This window comes from Protopterus annectens, chromosome 17.part0 (genome assembly GCF_019279795.1).
Source record: "Protopterus annectens isolate FY-2018-M chromosome 17.part0, PAN1.0, whole genome shotgun sequence".
NCBI classification, from domain to species: Eukaryota; Metazoa; Chordata; order Ceratodontiformes; family Protopteridae; genus Protopterus; species Protopterus annectens.
The window spans coordinates 13669877-13689854 of NC_056751.1; the positions used below are offsets into that span (position 1 = coordinate 13669877).

Consider the following 19978-nt stretch of genomic DNA (forward strand, 5'->3'; position numbering starts at 1 on the left):
CCCATGGAGGGTGCAGGGGGCTTGCCCCCCTGCAAAAGTTTGTTTGCAGGGTTTTTATATTTTTGTTTTCCAGTTCGGTGAAGTGCACTTTCGCCGAACTGGGTTTGTACTTCTGTTTTTCAAAAAAAAGTATTTTCAATGAACAGAAGTAGACCCATTTGATACATTCAGATGAAAGCACTCAATAAAGAATAAAGTATATTTTTCTGTGGATTCGTTTGCTTTATTAGTAGTAGTTTGTTATTTGTAAGTTTCATTTCTGTTACTTAATTATTAGCACATATTACAAAGGTTTGTTGTACTCCAAACTCTTCAGTATGACCAGGCATGCATGGAGGAAAGATAAGGTTTCATAAAGGAATACCCCAGCCTTTCCAAGCACACGTATAATGACTCCCACTCTCATTTAATGCAACCCTCTTCCCCAAGAAAAAAGTGGCCATAATTTTCTATCCCTGGAAGAAACAAAGAGGTCATGGAGTGACCAGTAATGCAGAGCTTTTCATGGCTAGTGCAGGGAGTAAAAGACAAAAAAAATACAGATTCTTACTGTCACTATTGCCTACTACAATGGCTTTACAAGTTACATAGTAGCTATATTTTAGTAGACTGCATGTACCGGCAGCTATACAGCTATAAAAACATAGCCATGCGGTGTCTAGTAATGTATATCAGTCAGCATACATGACATAGAAAGAAACTATAATGCATGGCTGCATTAAATTAGAAACTGTGGCACACAGCATACATCTATGCTCACATACTGCTAAACCTACATATAACAATGTAAGTCTAAACTTATAAAATAGTATTTCTTCATAGTTTGATATTACATTAGTGCTAATAAACTAGCAGCAAGCAAATGGCATTGAAGGTACACTAGTCTCACTGATGTAACTGTTGTATGTCAAATAGTTATTTGGCAGTGTGGCACAGAATATGCACCCATTCAACATGCCACATCTACCAAAAAGCGTGGTGTGCTCAGTACCCAGAATATTACTAAAAGAGCATACTGGTTCACATCTATGAAATGTAAGTGGGATATGTATTTATTGTTCCCTCATTTGTCAACTAGGTACATAGGCTGATCCAAAATTGACCCTTTGCAGCCATAACTGGACCACTGCCATAGTACCAAACACTGTACCTCATTCTGTAAATAAAGAGCAATATATAACATTTTTACATTGCTTCATGGCAGTACCCAAAACAACTTTTTTTTTTTTTTTTGTAGAAAAACTATGCAAAATTTTTCACCAATGTTAACCTGTATTATCAGGTTACACAGTAAAGACGAAGCAGGACCCAAAATACTTTGAATGCTCTCCTAGCAGGTTTTCTGTGATGTTTGGGTGGTATATGATCCACAGAGAATTAACACATTTCATGTAGTAAGAAACATTTCATGTAGTACTTAAACTTGTCACCAGTATAAGCCATGTCAGCTGATTTTCAGGAAAGTACTGCAGATTTATAGGCAGTTTTGTTTTTGCTGCAGCAGCGCTGAGCAACACCACAATTCTAAGAAGTCTTTTGCCAAGTATTTTTCAATATACTGTTATTTAAGTTCATGCTTTTACAGCATCAGGATTCCCCATTTCTGCTACAGTGCCTCTCGCCATACTTGCAGGATGTACGATTGACTTGCTCAGTTCTACACTACTATAATCAGCACAATCTTTATGAAGCCAACCTCATTACGAATTTTCAGTCATGGTTAGTTTGTTTTTAAGTTGCCATGTGGGTAACTTTCTTATGAAATGATTTGTTTGCATCATTAATTACATAAGAAAAAGTTATGTTTGCAAGATAAGCTTAAGCCGCAATTGATTATTTTAATCATGCCATACAAGTGGTTGTATGCTGTCATACAGATGTTGCCATGAAAATGGAAGTTTTTTTTTTTTTAAGCAATGTTCATTCTTCGTAAAGCTGTGTCCAGAATCTGCTTTGTTTAGGTTTTTAAATGTTATCATTAACATGTGTGCATTTGTTTTTGTTATACTCTACAAAGAAGTGGTCATATTTTTTAACTTTTTATAAACAAACAATAAGGTGACATAAATGATAAATGTCTCAAAAAAATTATGTGTAGTTACTTTATAAAACTGTTTTGAAATGCTTTTAGAAAATGTTCAGAATGTAACTTAAACCAAACCACTTTTTGTCAGGCATACAAATAATAATGTTCTATTCCTAAGTACAAATTCTCAGATTAGAATTCTTTATCATTTACTGTAGATTCTAAGTGTTAACAAAAAAGTGTATTAACTCTGTTATCGTGCTTATGATTTGGTACTCATTTTTTCAAAAACTACACAGCTATCCAGGACAAAACATGTTTTACATCAGAATCAAAGTGATGCGTGATCATGCATGTCAAAGTGCAGTGAAACAGCACGGATGGTTTCAGTGTCGTTAATGAGATAGCACTGCAAATGTTTATCAAACGTTAAAGAAAAAATCATGAGCAGTTGAAGAAAGTGTTTACTACATATTCTAACACTAGTTAAGTCATGCATATTTTTTGTATTAAATACTTACAGATGTACAAATAAGTTTGGACAAATCTGAGTATTTACACACTGTTTGTATACTAAAGACAAACGAATTATTTCCTATAATTGTACCAGTAAATGGACAGATAATCACAGGCAACGCTGGTGCTCATTAAAATTATTGATAAGTAAGATACTATAAGAGCCCTACAGTACAAACGATGTAACTCACAGTTATCAGTTTTGGATGGTATATTCTGATTCACAGAGGTCTGTTTCCTGCTCCTGAAAGGCAAATGACAAATTATTTTGTCACTCGTGTGAAAAAGTCATCATAAAATCCTCATTGAGAGCACTTCATATTTCCAGTTAGTCCAGTCATTGTATTTAAACACCTGGTTTTAGAAGTACCATTAGCTGAAATTGACAAGTCTATGGAAAATGTATTTTCCTACAGATTTGCTGAAGAAATAAATACAGCACTTGCATATTTGTCAAGAAATAAACTTTAAACATCATCCAACAACCAAGGAAAAAAATCTTCAGCATTCATAATATAAGCAGTATCCTTCTTGGGGTGAGGTTTAGCATTCATCTTCACATCTTTTATTCTGATATTCAAACTGCACATTATATTTATAAGTTTGCAGTTTTCTACCTTACCAGAGTTAAGCCTTCAAATTATTCAATAGCTTTCCTCAAAATCAACAACCTGTAGTCCCCTGGAACCAGTCAGTCTTAGATTACTAGAGAATTTCCATTTCAGTAGATAAGGCAAGTTTTGTTACACTTCTCATAATCCTGGGTCTGAGAGCTCCACTGGACAGTCATGTGCGCTAGGTTTGCAGGAGAAACATAAACTCTAAGCAACTCATACAAACTTTTTTGTGCACGTCCGGGAATATAATGTGTCTGATTATTCCTTTCACACTACACTGTTAATAACATGAGAGGCAGCCAAGCAAAGACCCACTGTGATCTGTTAACTTAGGCATGCTGCCAAAAGCATCAGGCAAGCTAGTGTTGAATTACATTTTAAAATTGAAGGACTGCCTCCTATTTTAACACATTTTTCATTTGTATAGAAATAACAAAAGCTAATTACTGGGTGGCAGTTAGGTATGTTTGAAGCAGAAAAACAGATAATGAAATTGTAATGTTTTTCACTTTTATATTATCAAGATGAACATGTGTCTCCCACGATGATATTCTGAATAAACTCGTAAAGCTTGCAGCTGCTGTTGGTTCTTATGAAACATATCTAGTTGGCAGTACAGAAATTACTTGCAGTAGTTTGGGGTTGATGGCAGACAATGTTTGACAGGGATCCTATTTTGCTTTAAGTAAGTGCTTCACTCAAAGCAGGTGAGAATGATTACTGCAAGGTAGAACTACGAGATGAGGTGCATACTACACATGGCCTCAAGACTGAAAACAATACAAACAACATGTACAGATGCTTGTTCAATTTGGTAAAAGTGTCATTATATCAGTATACAAGCACAGTGAAATAGCATATTCAGATCAGCAGAGCTACTACGCAGACGTTGCAAAACATATTTCACTACCGAGTTTCATAGTGTGGACTATGCACAAACAGACAATACCCAGAAACACACCCGCCGTGATGCTGCTCACATGTACAAGAGTGCCACAGTTTCTCAAAGTCTACACAATTAGATATGTTTCTGCAGACTCAGTGACGGACAGCTGACTTGTGTATACTAGACAAGCCATACTACCACTGTCACAATGCTGATACTGACCACAAAAAGCAGGCCAGGACCCTCACTGCATTTACTACACTGTGCTGTCTGCAGTAACTTTCCTGTTTTGTTTGAAAAGGTATACTAAGCACAGTAAGTTTGTTGCTGGATCGCTGCCAATATTAATTCAATGATGCGTTTCCATTTCTTATGCTTGTAGCAAGCTTACAGATTAGCTTGTTATAGTGTGCGACTTGCAGGCAGCCTTGTGCACTTTGTTTCCACAATAATCCAACACTACACAGCTCCTCTACTTATAATACGTTTGTTGCAAGCTCCCTTTGCCAGGGTCCCTGTAACTCTTGCTATGATGGCACACCATGTTGGCCACAGTAAGTCAGTAATGTCAGTCACTTACACTATGTACATCAAATGTTCTCAGAAAAGGGCTAAGACGATGGTCATTCAGCCTAAACTGCAGCTATCACAAACGTGATCAACTGATCAGAATGTCAAAAGTGAAATGCAAACGAGTCTCCAGCACCATGTCTTAACACCAGATTAAAGAAATAAAAGGAAAGAGGGGAAACTGGCAAAATTACAGCTTCCTCTTGTATGAAAAACATTAAATATTACTATATGACCCTAAGAGTCTGCCTTCAGACAGAAATAAGCAAGTCTTATACATGGTAGCTATAAGAATCAGTAATGAAGTACCCAATTCTGTCCAATAGCTGAGAATATAATGGTATCAAATTATGCCTTTCGAGATTTATGTTCCTTTCATCATTTCCATAATTCAGAGGAAACTGATCATGCCATTTAGGTTAAGAAATTACATTACGCAGAATGCAAACATCAAAGTCTCTCTGACCATATTATTGCCAAAGCATATATTGGGTGATGATATTCTACAAAACTTACAGCACGGTCTGGCTATTAAACTTGCAAAAATATTTAACTCCACAGTGATATTTGTCATACATTCTCCACAAAGAGACCCTTGTACAGATTAACTGTCTTACAAATGGATGGCTCATGAGAAACAAACTGCCTTTCTGTAGCTATATACCTTTGGTATTTGGTCAGATTCTTACCCTAGGATAAGTAACATATTAAAGGCTAAATACCTGCTAGAAAACTCAAATCCCTCAGAGAAATGCTCCCCTTACCCACGCCACTACCGAGATTGTGAAGACATACCTTTCAGCATTTTTTTTTCCAGAAAAAAAAATAATTGTATATAACATGTGGGTCACCATGTTTAGCAGATGTGCTACACACACACACACACACACACACACACACACACACACACACACACACACACACACACACACGTGATTCACAGGTGTAGTTTAGGTAGTGTTTATCATAAAAGTACATTATAGGACAAGTATTAGTACTACATGTATTAGCACTAGATAGAATGTACCATAAGATGTAAATAGAGATGTATACTAACACATAAATACCACTTTTACTATTTTTAAACCCACCATCACAGTTGGCATGCTCCTTCTAACCTGTCTAACGTATTTACTCTTAATTCTCAACCTCGCTACAACTATATCCTTGCATACCCCACACACCGATACACATCAACAACATGTTGCAACCATCTCCCCAATAAACAACACAACTTCTCATATATCTCCTCCCAACTTTTCCCCTATATTCAAGCCACAAACTGCCCCCCCCAACTCCTATGAAACCACAACTGATGCCATCACCTATGAATAAAAAACACTTCCCATGGCACTCATTCCTCATTAACTATCTTCTCAAATGTGGAAACATACATCCTAACCAAGGCCCATCCTCTAATCCTAACCACAAGAGTAATCCCAAATATTTAAACATACTTGCACTGAACCTTAGAAGTACATGTAATAAAATAGCCCCACTGGATGCCTGGATTGATCAAAATAAACCTGACATGCTAGCCCTTACCGAAACATGGCTACACCCCAATGTAAAAAAACTCTGAAATAATACCTCCAAACCTTGCAGTAACCAGAAGAGATAGATCTAAAAATAAAAGGGGGGGGGTAGCCCTTCTATATCACTCTACGTTCAACATCACACCAAACACCAGTAATATACCCATCTTTTCTAATTCTGAGGTACTAATCTCTTTTTTGAACCTCATCACATCAAAAAGGATTTGCATAATAGTAATATATATCCCACAGGTCACAATATACCAGTGTTGGAACATATTTTATTCTGGACATCCCAAACAATAAACCTCAGAACAATAATCTTAGGAGATGTAAATATTGACTGGCAAACCATAGCTTCAAACACCTCAACAAATAGTATAAATATGCATGTTTTTTCTCAGCTAATCAATACTCCAACAAGATACAGCAAAGATCTGACCTGCCAATCCTCTCTAGACTCGATCATAGTATCCCACCCTGCCAATTACCTCTCTTCTGGTACACTGTCTAGCTCTCTGAGCGATCATCTGCCATCTTATTCCCTTAAAGCAAACTCCCAACAACTAAGAGTACACATTATAAAATCAGTTAGGAGCTCAACTAATTTTTGTCAGCATAAATTCAACAATCTCCTACATGAAATAGACTGGACACCCCTTAAATGACTACCCCTTAATGATACTGTACTATACTTAATAACACCTTCCTTCACATACTTAATACCCTAGCTCCCATTCGTATGAAAGGAATCAAAAACACCTGATGAAGCAAAGGGACCTAGCCTGGATGACCAGGAAACTAAAGAAAAATGGACAAAGTCATGTCGATTTTAAAACACTATGTAACAAAGTAACAAAACTAATCAACAGAGATAAGAAAGTCATACTATTCCCAGCTTCAACTCCAGCATAAAATCAATCCCAGTAAATTTTGGCATTCCATATCTTCTCTGCTTCACCCTGGAACAAATAGAGAGCACACCCTATCACCTGATACCACTCCATCACAAATAGCCTAAAACTTTTAACAAGCACTTCATAAAATCAATATCAGACCTACTAACACCCCTAATGCTGAACCCCCCACTCTTCAACCTATTTGGACACCAACCCTAGACCATCAGCTACTTCTAACCCTGTCATTAATAACCCCCCACTCAACAAAGTGTCATACAAATCCCATTCTCATTTCAGCCCATACCCACTGACGCCATTAAGAAACTGCTACAAAAACTAAAACCCTGCTCTACCTCAGCTGATAATCTTCCACCACACTAAATCAAACTGGCTGTCAGCTCAATCGCCTATCCAATTAGTATCCTTATAAACAGGTCTTTATATGAATCAGAAGTACCTATCATATGGAAACAATCTCACATCAACCCCATCCATAAACGAGGCAACTCTTTTAAACAATCCAATTACCATCATATATCCATCTTGTCACCCATATCCAAAATTATCACGAGAGGTATGAATCAGCAGGTAATGCAATACCAATTACAAAACAATCTTTTAACCAAAACCCAACATGGCTTCCGACCCAGTCACAGCACAGCTACAGTCCTATTATCCTTTACAGACACTGTGAACAAGGCCAGAGATGCAGGATGCTATACAGCCTCATTATTCCTCGATCTCTGCAAGGCCTTTGTCACAGTGTCTCACCCCTTACTATTGAACATACTATCTAACTTAGGCTTCTCACATAACACAATAAAATGGTTTCAGGGTTACCTCAAGAATTGTAAACAAGCAGTGAAATGGTCCAATGAATTCCCACCCTTTCTGCATAACCCTACTGGCATCCCTCAAGGCTGCATCCTAGAACCCCTACTCTTCAACATTTTCACAAACAACCTTCACACTGCCTGTCACCCTGGAACCCTCATTCAATACGATGATGATTCTATGATAATCTGAACTTCTCAACCACTAGAACTACTTTCAAAAATTCAACAGTCCTTTACTGATGTTGAATCCTGGCTAAGAAATACCCAACTCTTTCTTAATCCAAAGAAGACTAAACTAGTACTCTTTCACCCCAAAAACACCTCCCCTGTCAGGAATCATTTTAACATCCTTGCATCTGACAACACTGTCACAGAAATAGTGCAGGAAACCAAACTTATAGGAGTTATAGATAAACTTTAATTTGACTCCCATATACAGCAAAATATAAAAACAAATTATCAAAAACTGTGACTTCTATAGAAACAAACATTTTTTATTGCAGCAACCAAAACTCCCCTTGCAAAAACATTTACTTCTACTCTAAGTAAGATGGAACAGTGCTACAACAAAGTTGCAAAGTTTGCCACAAACTCTGAATATCACACACACCACTGTAAACCACTACTAGAATTAAACTGGCTTGAACTCCCCACCTAACTTGCCTTTATTCAGCTATCTGCCATGCACAACCTTATTTTCACTCCTACTGCCTGCCCTGCACTAGCCAATCTAGTCACACCTTACACACCAAATCAATCCCTATGATCAGAAGACAAAAATCTTTTAGCTATCTCAAAACATACAAGAAAACCAGGTCACTCTCTGTATTCATACTCTCTCTCTGTGCTATGGAATTCACTACCTCTAGTTACCAGGTCTATGCCTGGCCTAATCCATTTCAAAGCCTCTTTAAAAAATCATCTCAAAAATACATGGCTCTGCTCCTGCATAAAGCCTGCCTAATGCTCAGCTCTTCTTCTTCTTCCATATTAGCCTCACACTCCTCTTCTGTCACATTTTACTCCCTCATGGTCTGCAAGATCCCAAGGCTCTCCTAATTACTTCTGTTTCTATACCATATCCTTAAGTTACTGCTCAGACTGTAATGCCTCTATTCTTCTTAACTCTCTCACTGTCTTTCTGCATCACTAACTTTCTGGCGATTATTTTCCTAACTGAAACCAACATTCTATTTTTTCATTTACTATAGCAGCCACTGTCATATATTGCATTACCTACATACTATTTTGGACACTATCTACTCATAAGCTATGTATATGGTGAAAGTGACTATTATTGTCTATAATATTTTAACTCTACAGAATTGTCTAGATGTGTAGTATATATTGTAATATCTTGTAGCATGGTTTATGTTTTTTCAATGTATTTTTGTACAGTATTTCTAATGTTATTTGCGTTGTATTGGATTATACTGTATTTGTATTGTACTGTATGTGGAGCTTTTCTCCACAGGCCTCTGCTGAAAAGAGGTTCTGTAGACCCAGTCAGACCACTCCAGTAAACAAATGTCAAATAAATGAAGGAATAAATAAATCAATATTGTATTTATTCATTTCCCATGTTTGAACTAAGCCACGTGCAAATAATGATATTAAAAAAAGAAAGAAAAGGAAAGAAAATAAAGATTACAAAATAAATATTAGTACACATTAACGATTTTTACACAAGTCTGGATTTCAACTGTCACTTCAATGAACCTGCAAAACACAGTAAGGGTGTCTATACCTCTTTGCCATAGAAATAGCTATGCAGCAAGAATGCAAATCTTTGTGCATACAAGCAAGTGCCAAATTATTCACAGTATTTCTAAGACATAAGGCACGTGTGCATTCTCAGTTGTTTGTACATTTGTCAATTTCAGATGTAGTGCAATGAGTGATCACACAACCATTTATGACTATTGTTTGCAGGAATGCAGAACTGTCTTATCTTTGTATAGGGTTCATTCTTCTCTTATCTGAACAGTAATCTCAGACATGTAGTCTTTAAGGCATTTTGTATCATTGTCCTTAAAATGTATGAGAATATAAAATGGCAAAAAAAAGTACAAAACGAGTTCTGCAAACATCATACAGAGCTGTTTATTGAGTAAAATCAAAATGCAAAGCTTTCGGATAACAAAATCCTTCCTCAATGCTAAAAACCATTAAAATGAATCAACTTCATTTTATAATACATTTAATTAACTTATTTAACAAGCCCACCAATCAAAATAATAACGACACAATTAGATTCCTTAAAGTTACAGCTAAAATAAAATTATCTGACACATTTCTTTATGCTTAAGCTCAGGTTTTAAACGAACATTGCCATTTATTCTGTTTTTTTATCTGCTTGAAGTTTAATGATCCATTTATATTCAGATATTTCAAGCCTATTATCCAAATCACCTCCTCTACAATTATTATATACAATTTCAATAACTCTAAATGTAAAAATATTTTCATTTCCATTCTCCATATAATGCTGGCTAAAGCATTAGTTTGTATAGATCTATGAATGTCAGACCTATGTTCAATAATACGGTCCTTCAATTTTCTACGATATTTACCCATTGAATGGCAATAATATACAGTTTTCAACAAAGGCAGGTGGATTTTGATATTACTGAAGAGAAACTGAGAAATGTGTGCTGCTTACTTACATTTAAAACCTTGATAAAATTACTTCTACACTTTGTAAGTGTAACCTGGGTAACACACCCACTGCAGGTAAGGGAGTCTGAATTGTTGATGTATTCCTTCTCCCTCCCAGTAACCATTCACAGTTGTAATCCATTAGCAACAACACTGAGGTACTGCCTACACTATGTTGACATCTGCTACAGAGATCCAAAAGTTTTGGATTCAGCAATTCTATTGAGTTCATACCTCGTTTGCATCTTCACTGTGCTCAGAGGGATGAGTCTACATCACAACAAGGTAACTGTGTAGCTAGGAAACATGAAGGTGAGAAGACTTGTGTATTTGTAGAATTCAGAGGTTTGACTTTCCTTTTGATTTATCTGCACATAAGGCTTCTGATGTTGCTAAGGTATGCTTGTATTTTTCAGATACATACTAGATTTGTTCACATTATGAAGAGAACTGTTATATTTATGCATTAGGGGATTAAACTGTTATCTGTATGTACTTCTTATACTTCACTCTTGGAATATGCATTTTTGCCATACACTGACTTTCACAGATAGACAGTGTTATTGTTAAAACTGATTACCTTACAGTATTTTCTATCTTATTCCATGACAATGTTGAGTACTACATTTTCAATGATACAGGGGTGTAATTCTTTTATGATGGCCCACAGACACCACCAGGGGAGTATTGGACTCAGTGAGAGGTGTCTAGCAATTGTATAGAATTTACTTTTCTGTTTACATGTGTACATATTTTGTGAAAATTGTGCAGAAATCATCTTTCACAGGTGAATTATGTGTTATTCCTTGGAGTGTACAAACTGTCATTTTCCTGTTGTTTTGGGGGTGGAGATCCACATCACAAGCTGGGTTTCAAGAAGTTTGGTCTTGCAATTGTGTAATCACCCTGTTATTTCCATTTGTAAAAGACTTTCGGCTTTTCCCAGTTAGGGGTTGCCACAGCAGAACTCCGGTCCGCTCATGATTGGCAGCGGATTTTTACAGTGCCAAGTTGCCAGCCCGATGCCCAACCTTCAACGAAGGCACAGCCATTCATGCTCGCACCTACCTGCATGTCTTTAACATCACTCGACCGTGGGGAGGACATGCAGACTCCACAAAGAAGGCGCTCCAGCCGAGAATTGAATAGGAGAACCTCTTGCTGTGAGGCGACAATGCTAACTGCTGCACCACCATGGCTTCCTGTTATTTTCCATTTGTGTACATGGAAAATTATATGTGTACATGGAAAATTGTATGTTATCAGTGGCATGCTGTAGCATAGCATTGAGGAATTGATGTAGGATCCTGGATGCTGATGCCTGTGATATACCAGCATATGCCTTGTTGGCCTCTAAAAGGTTCCTATAGATAAAACTGTAACTGCTACACATACCTTAGTCTCTACAGATATTGGTTCCCCTCAGATAAGTAGCATATTAAAGGTTAAATACCTGGTAGAAAACTCAAATTCCTCAGAGGAACACTCTCCTTATCCCCACCACTATCAAGATTGTGAAGACAGACCTTTTAGCATTTTTATCCAGAAAAAAAAATTCCCTGAACTAAGGAACTCAACTCTCATACACATTCAAAAGAGCCTATTTTTATTTGTCATGATGGAGTGAAACAACCTGCATTCATTGTACTGCTGTTTTAATGCAGTCTCAGTGGGGCAAAAGGCAGCACACACAGCTTTGGTGCAGAAAGCTGTAGGTTCTATTCTCACACCACCAAAGATGGATTGCTAACACTGCAGTGCAGCATAAGGGTAAGTGGGTACTACACCCTTGAGTGTGTTGTCCTATGGATGAGACATAAAACTGAGGCCTTATCTGTCTGGGTCGGTAGTAGTTCAGGTATATGTAAAAGATCCCACACCCTGGTCAGACTTTCCCTAGTACTATATATACCACCTCAGGACTCCCCTGAAAAGAGGCCATTAACTTAGTGGGACTTAGTCAGCAAAAGAAAAAAATGAAAATAAATAAAATGAATGTAACATGGAGTCTTTCAGCTCTACAAAGAACATGACTATTTGGAATTGTCAACATCCTGCTTTCTACGTTCCGTCTCTTTTCTATCCCTCCTTTAAGCTTGTTACTTACATAGGTAACTAGTGACAAATACACATCTATCAAATCTGATGTATTATGGGCTGTTTATACATAAATCTGTAGGATTATCATCCTTTTTACTGCATGTGTGCTGTTGTCTTGCAATATCTACATATTGTTTCTCAGTAAATCAATCTGCTTGTAGAAGTTTTACAAAGCAGCTTTTTTTCCCATTGGTTTCCTTGTTAAAAGGGCAATTATTCAGCAAAGTGCAAGTAACAAAATACACATTCAGGTGTCACAAATGCCATTTTACTAGATCTCCTTGCCTGGTCTCCATACCTGCTATGGCTGCCCTAGCAACTTTCTGTTCAAAAATCTGGTTGTGGGACAAAGTCCGCATCACTACAACAGAGCGTTTAATATTTGTGATATAATCCCAATGCTAGAAAGTAGAGAATCAAATGTATTTCATGTAAATCATCTAGGAACAACCTACTGTCCCTGCAATTTAAATACATAGAGCCCCATATTCCTGTGCTTGTCAGTTTAAACAGTGTCCTCCATGTCACCTCAATGACCTGTCCTCATCAGGGAACTTCTCATGCTCCACTCATACTTACTACGCAAGCACAGATACTTTCTATATTTCAAGAACCATACTTTGTCCATGATCATTCTTTTAGGTAGCAATTTCAATGTATATTTATTTTTATGTATATTTATTTTAATGTATATTTGTTCTACATAAAGATTAAAGCACTTTCAAGAATGCCTCACAATGCAAATACTGCACGTGAATCAGGTTTACATATGAGGCTTACCTACTGTTTTGTAAAATATTCTAATTAACATGAGGTTTTACAGAAAACTATCTCTACATAATCAGAAACAAAACACTGACAATGTGGGCATAAGATGTCTGTCCATCTTACAGATGATCTGTGATCAGTAACAGACTCAAGTGTTTATTATATATGTTAGGGTTTATAAGACAGGTAATATCTTCCTTCTGGGAAGATCAATCCCGCCCCATTCTGATGGGGTTCCACAAGGTGAAACCTGAGAGCTGGGAAGGGTGGGGGGGGTCCTCAAAGCTCCAGTCAGTCAAGGGGATGTTTCTTTTTTTAAACAGAGTCATGTGATGGATCTCCCAACCTAAAAAAACAAATCAAGTACCGGATCATGTCAAGATGGCTCTGCTCAGTGTCAGGAGTCTAAATAACAAATGCATGACCTTGAATCCCAGCTGCATTTAGAGCACATACATGTGTGTGTTATTACAGAAACTTGGTTTGAAAGTACAGAAAGTACTCTCTCCATTCCAGGGATTTATGTTTACCATGCCTTTTGGCCCAGTGGCAACTGCAGGTGGAGTATACTTGTTAGAAATCGTATTACTTCTAGGCACATCCCTAGAAACCCAGAAACTGAACCTATTGTAATCCAAATCACACTAAACAGCACCAGCTATGTGATCATACCATGTTACAGGACCCCTCCATGCTTCCATAAAGCCATATCAGGTTCGTAAATGTACTGGATGAACTCCAACAGGAATTCCATTGTCCTCAGAGACTTTTAACTACCTGATGACACACTGGGATGCCTATACCTCATTTGCAAGTTACACCCAAAATTCCTTGATTTCTTAAACAAAAAATCCCTGGACCAAAATGTCAAGAAAAACATTAAAGTGCATAACATTTTTGAGCATGTCCTTACCCACATGGCATCAGTATTAACTCTCTCTGTGACAGTCCCTTCTCAAGTTAAATCTGATCACAAACCAGTAGCATTTTCCTCAAAGTCTCCAAACAATTAGATGCAAACATCACAAAGTTCAGAGGCTTCAAATGTACAAACCTTCTGATTTTTCTATGATGATGTCTCTAACTGCATTACCCAAAACACTAACACAGTAAGTAGTTATGCAAACAAACTCCACACGGACCCAGAAAAAAACAATACATTGACTTGGCCAGTCCCTACCAGATCCAAAAAAATGAAAAGTTTAAATGTAAACCAGCCTGGTGATCCACGTGTATAAAAAGCAACACTGAAAGAAGAAAGCAAAAGAAAAAACCCTCAAAATCAAGGTTAATTAAAAAAAATCTATTTAAGGAACTACAAACACCATCAGGAATATGAAGGCATCTTATGAATTTAAACTACAATCAAAAGCTGAAGACAATTAGGAATCCTTCTTTACTTATGTTAGGAAAGTATTACATAATGTCCAATATTGTTTGGTACTTAGCCAAAACAGCACTACTTACCCAGATAAAGTATTGATATCCAGCATACTAACAAATTCCATGCAAATGTCACCCTTGAAACAACTCTGCAAAGCCCACATATCCCACAGACTCTCACATTCCCCTATCATAACCAAAGAACACTTCCTAACGATAATCTCCAAAATGAAAAATATATCATTCATAGGACCTGATAATACAGCCAGTTGTCTGATACACTGTACAAAATATGTCCTAGTTGACTTATTTCTACATCTATTCAGCCTGAGCTTACCCACTGGTTTTGTCCCTGAAGTATGGTGCACAGCTGGTGTGATGTCACTTCAACAGAGGTGGACCTGCCACTGACTGCAAAGATGACAGACCCATTAGCCTGAGTAGTCTCATCTGCAAAGCCATGGAATGTATCATAGGTTACTTAATTAATAATAATATCAAAAATCTTGTGTTCCTCACAGCTCCATGCTACGAATCCCAATATTCAGCATCTTCTTCTTCTTCTTCTTTCGGCTTTTCCTGGTTAGGGATCGCCACAGCGGATCACCTGTCCGCTCATGATTGGCAGTGGAGTTTTACAGTGTCGAGTTGCCAGCCCGGCACCCAACCTTCCACAGAAGGCACACACATACATACACACACACACACACACACACACACACACACACACACACACACACACACGCACACACACGCACGCACTCACACCTAGGGCCAATTTAGAGTGTCCAATCCACCTGCAGCATGTCTTTGGGATGTGGGAGGAAACCGGAGCACCCGGAGGAAACCCACACGACCACAGGGAGGACATGCAGACTCCACACAGATGGCACCCCAGCTGAAGATCAAACCGGAGAACCTCTTGCTGTGAAGTGACAATGCTAACCACTGCACCACCATGGCCACCCATTCAGCATCTTCTTCTAAGATTGCCAAATTACAAATGTAGATCTGTGCATAACCAAGTTTGTGGATGACTGCAAACTTAATGTCATCCTTAAGTCCCCCTCTGAGTCACAGAAGTTCCAAATGGAACTTATAAATGTCAACAACTTGTTCTCAAAAAATATATATATCTAAATGCTAAAAAGTGCAGTATTATCACATTTGGTAAAAATCAAGCCTATAGTGTAGGCATTAGCCTGCTTACAAATGAACATGTGGTGAGAGACCTTGGAACATGGGTAGATAGTTTCCTTGCCTTTGACCATCATGTTGGAACACTAGTTGAAAAGTCTTTTTACCTGGTGCAGCTGATTGTAAAAGTTATTTCATGTAAATCCAAAAAAGTACTTAGCTCACTATATTCCACATTAATCAGACCTATTCTTCTTCTTCTTCTTTCGGCTTTTCCTGGTTAGGGGTCACCACAGCAGATCACTGTTTGCTCATGATTGGCAGTGGAGTTTTACAGTGTCAAGTTGCCAGCCTGGTGCCCAACCTTCCACAGAAGGCACACACACTCACACCTAGGGCCAATTTATCAGACCTATTATTGAATGCAAATCCCCTTTTGGATGCATCTTACAAGGCATATTATGCAACTGGAAAGACCCTAAAGGTTTCTGACTAAAAAGATCACAGGCTATCAGAAGATGCTGAAGGTACTGTCTCTTTTTTTTCAGTGCTCTATAAATTCCTTAGGAGTAATCTGTGCCTTGCCATTTGGGCCATTAGGGTTCCATTAGTGTAAGACCTCTTATATCTACGCAAAAACTATTAACACTGGAACCTGGGATATAAACCTGCTTCAGCAAATAAACACAACACAGTGGAGAGTCAGATTTGTCATGCAATGCTGACTCTCTCACTGGAACAAACATCTACACCAAATTATGCAATGCATCTTCCATCAAAAAGGAATTAAACAACTGAATGGGTATCTACAAATTCACTCCTGGTACAACTGATCTGTTGCACCTTGAAAAAGGAAGTAAGGTCTAAAGGGGTACTGACAAGGCATAAATGGCCAAAGGGTCCAGCTGTCTTGTATTTTCTATGATTCTAAGCAGATGTTTTCTGACATTCAGTACAATGTTGCCTCCTATGAAGCTGTTAAATGTAATTTTAAAGTCAGGAAGAAAATCAGTCAGCTCCCCTGATGAATGCTCTCACCCAGCCACATAAACCTCAAGGTAAACTGAGAATGTAATGGACTACATGTAGTACATTGATGGGTAAAGCAAAAGGGTTAATGGTGTGCAGAATAGAGAACAATGGATCACTGGTAAGTGTCACTCCAGTAAATTAAACAAATAGCTATTTAGATGTAGAGTTAGCATTAATAACTGGCTGTGAAATGAGAAATAAAGTCCTGTCATTAAAGTGCTAAAGCTGCTTTAAGCTTGTTATTTCAGCTTTACTATAAATGTAGAATAATTCCTTCCCTGCAGCTTCTAACTCCTTACAGCATTCTTCCTGGCATCCATAACAGAAAAAAATCTGTTTTTCATGGTATTACTAATAAACTAGCTAGCACATTATAAATACGGGTCTAAATCTGCTGCAGTACTGTAACACAGCCAGAACCATTTAATGAGAAACATAACTCTTTCTAAAGAAAGGCCCACAAAGTTCAGAAAGCTGAAATGTGTTCATATCTTCAGTACTGACTTACTAATAACACAAGTCCTGCCAGAAACCTGGATCTCTCAGGTATGTGCTTCTTGCACACAAACAAGCCACCCTCATTCAACAGAAGTTCTTTGAAGTAGAAAGTGAATTCAAAAACGCACGCAGAGTTTCTGTCTTTGTTCTCAGATGTATAGCACTTACACGGAAAATTAATGGCTATTTTTTATCTTTCAGCTTCACAAAAACCACCTAACAAAAATAATTCTCTTTTGTGATGACAACAATGAAAGTTGAGCAGCTGAGTGTTAACTGCAGGGAACACTTGCAGACTTGTCTATTGTCAGTTGGTCTGAAAGATTATACCTTAAATCTCCATGGTGAAATATTTAACAAGTATCTTTGTCACAGTGCTGGAAGTCTGAGTCTGCATGTCGCTCAAGTTACTGCTCTACTTTCCCTGGGAGCATTGTGTTTCAAAAATACAACTGAATAGGTAGTGCTTTCTTAGCACCAAATTAAACTGTCTTGGAGAGGCAGAGCTGGAGGAGAAGGCCAGACAGACTAAACTGAAGAAATGTGGTGTTTTATCAATGTTGTGTTTTATTATTGTGAGAAAAAGCGGGCCACACAGAAGCACTGCATCTAACCTTGGGGTGAGGGGGGATTCCTTCCATTGCAGTAAGCAGAGGAGATATCAACACCCCCTTGGAAAGACATAATAGATGGGATCAGGTTAGATTCTGGTATGAATCCATCTGAACCACCATTTACTATACCTTTTATAAATAGAAACTATTAATGATCTGTGGGGTGGTAAAGCCTGCTGATTTCCTTAAAGTGGTGTGAACTAGTCCACCTTTTACTGGAAAGTTTCTCCTGTCCCATCTTGTTCTAATCATGGATTAGAACACTGCCAGCAGCTTGAATAATAAGAAATGCTGCTCTTAATTCCTTCAGTGGTATTTTGCCAACTGCAGTGGGGTGGGCTAAATTTTAAGAAACTTTTCATTAACTGTATTATGCGTCTACTGCCACCCAGGGTATAGCTTGTAGCTTACATATTTTTAATTAGTATTAATTAATTTAAAACTTCAGCTGAAGTCTTTCGGATTTTCCCGGTTAGGGGTCGTCATACCGGAACTCCCATCTGCTAATGATTGGCAGTGGATTTTTACAGTGCTGGGTTGCCAGCCCGACGCTCAACCTTCAAAGAAGGTACGCCCATTCATGCACGCACCTACCTGCATGTCTTTAACTTCACTCAACCACGGGGAGGACATGCAGACTCCACACAGAAGGCGCTCCAGTCGAGAATCGAAAGGGAGAACCTCTTGCTGTGAGGTGACAATATTAATTGCCACACCACCGCAGCTAAAACTTCAGCTGAAGTAAGATACTTAAATCGCTAAGCTTTCTTCAATAACTGAATGGAGATGTTGCACCTGGCAATGTATTTATACTGCTACAAAACCAGAAGCAGCAGCCAAAGACCTAAATACATCTCTGATCACTAGTCTAATTCTGCACTGAAGCATACTATTAGCATTATTCTGGGTCTTTTTGTAACAGACATTAAAATGTGTAAATGCAGAGTGCTGAACATTTCAGGATCATTGGCAGTAGGGGCACATGGAACTCAACTAAAGATAGATAAAATATCAGTAAATTGTAATGGTTCCCAGCTACCCCCCCCCCACCGCCTCCATTATTGAAGTTATCACATCATTCATCTAGGTTTTTTACAAAAAGTGGAGCTCTTCTGAACATGAGTAAAAAGAATGCCCCTCTTTAGCCCCATAATCATCTTTTGAGTTTTCTAGATTCTTCAATTTTCAGTTCAGTGTTGTGAATGTGAGATGTAGCTGCCTTTAAGCATTTTAACTTTTCCAAGAACTTGCTTCACACCATGGAGTTTATACATCAGTCACCTTTTTTATTCATTTGTTGTATACACCCACTAGGCATATCTTTTGATAGTAACTTGTTCAGAGTCACACAGTTTGAAAATTGAAGTTGAAGGAATCAAACCCAAGACTATAGGATGAATTTCATCAGCATTAATTCTCTGTACTAAACTACTAGCCTGTTACCACCTTGCTGCTGGCATGCACAATAGCAATAGCATAGTTAGGTGTTTCGCATTACAACTGATTGGTAGCAGATGGCAGTAGATAGCTCGAATCTACTGAATGTACTCAGAATATGGCTGTCCCTCAGGAACTCTCTGTCATTCTAATAGGTAGTATAGAAGGTAATGGTAAACTAAGAAAAAAAGAGGAAAAACATGCAATAAATATCAAGTATAACTCTAATACTAATGAACAGCTATAAAAATATGATTGCACAAGTTAATCAGTAAGCTTGTTTGTATGTTAAGTATACATTGTAGAATGCTGGTAAAAACACTCCACAAGAAATCGTTGTTCAATAAGTGTTAAGCGGGTGGACACTTTTCTACATATGCTGTTTGCCTCATTAAAGGTAGGTCTCAAGGTATGTTCAACATGAACACTCCTACAGAACCACCTTGGAAAAAGCCAGAACACTTAT

At 37.8% G+C, this 19978-nt stretch overlaps 1 protein-coding gene across 6 annotated transcripts in view; it reads right to left on the reverse strand.

Moving 5' to 3' along the window:
- The window catches only part of CSGALNACT1 (chondroitin sulfate N-acetylgalactosaminyltransferase 1), a 981568-nt gene that overhangs the window by 702163 nt on the left and 259427 nt on the right, over positions 1-19978 (reverse strand). The window contains exon 1 of one of the 6 annotated variants that reach the window (XM_044059412.1): positions 2734-3400. The exons of the other annotated variants lie outside the window; for them this stretch is intronic. The gene's annotated coding sequence lies outside the window, so the exon portion shown is untranslated. Of the gene's footprint in view, positions 1-2733; positions 3401-19978 lie in introns of those variants that run through there. 6 annotated transcript variants of the gene reach the window in all.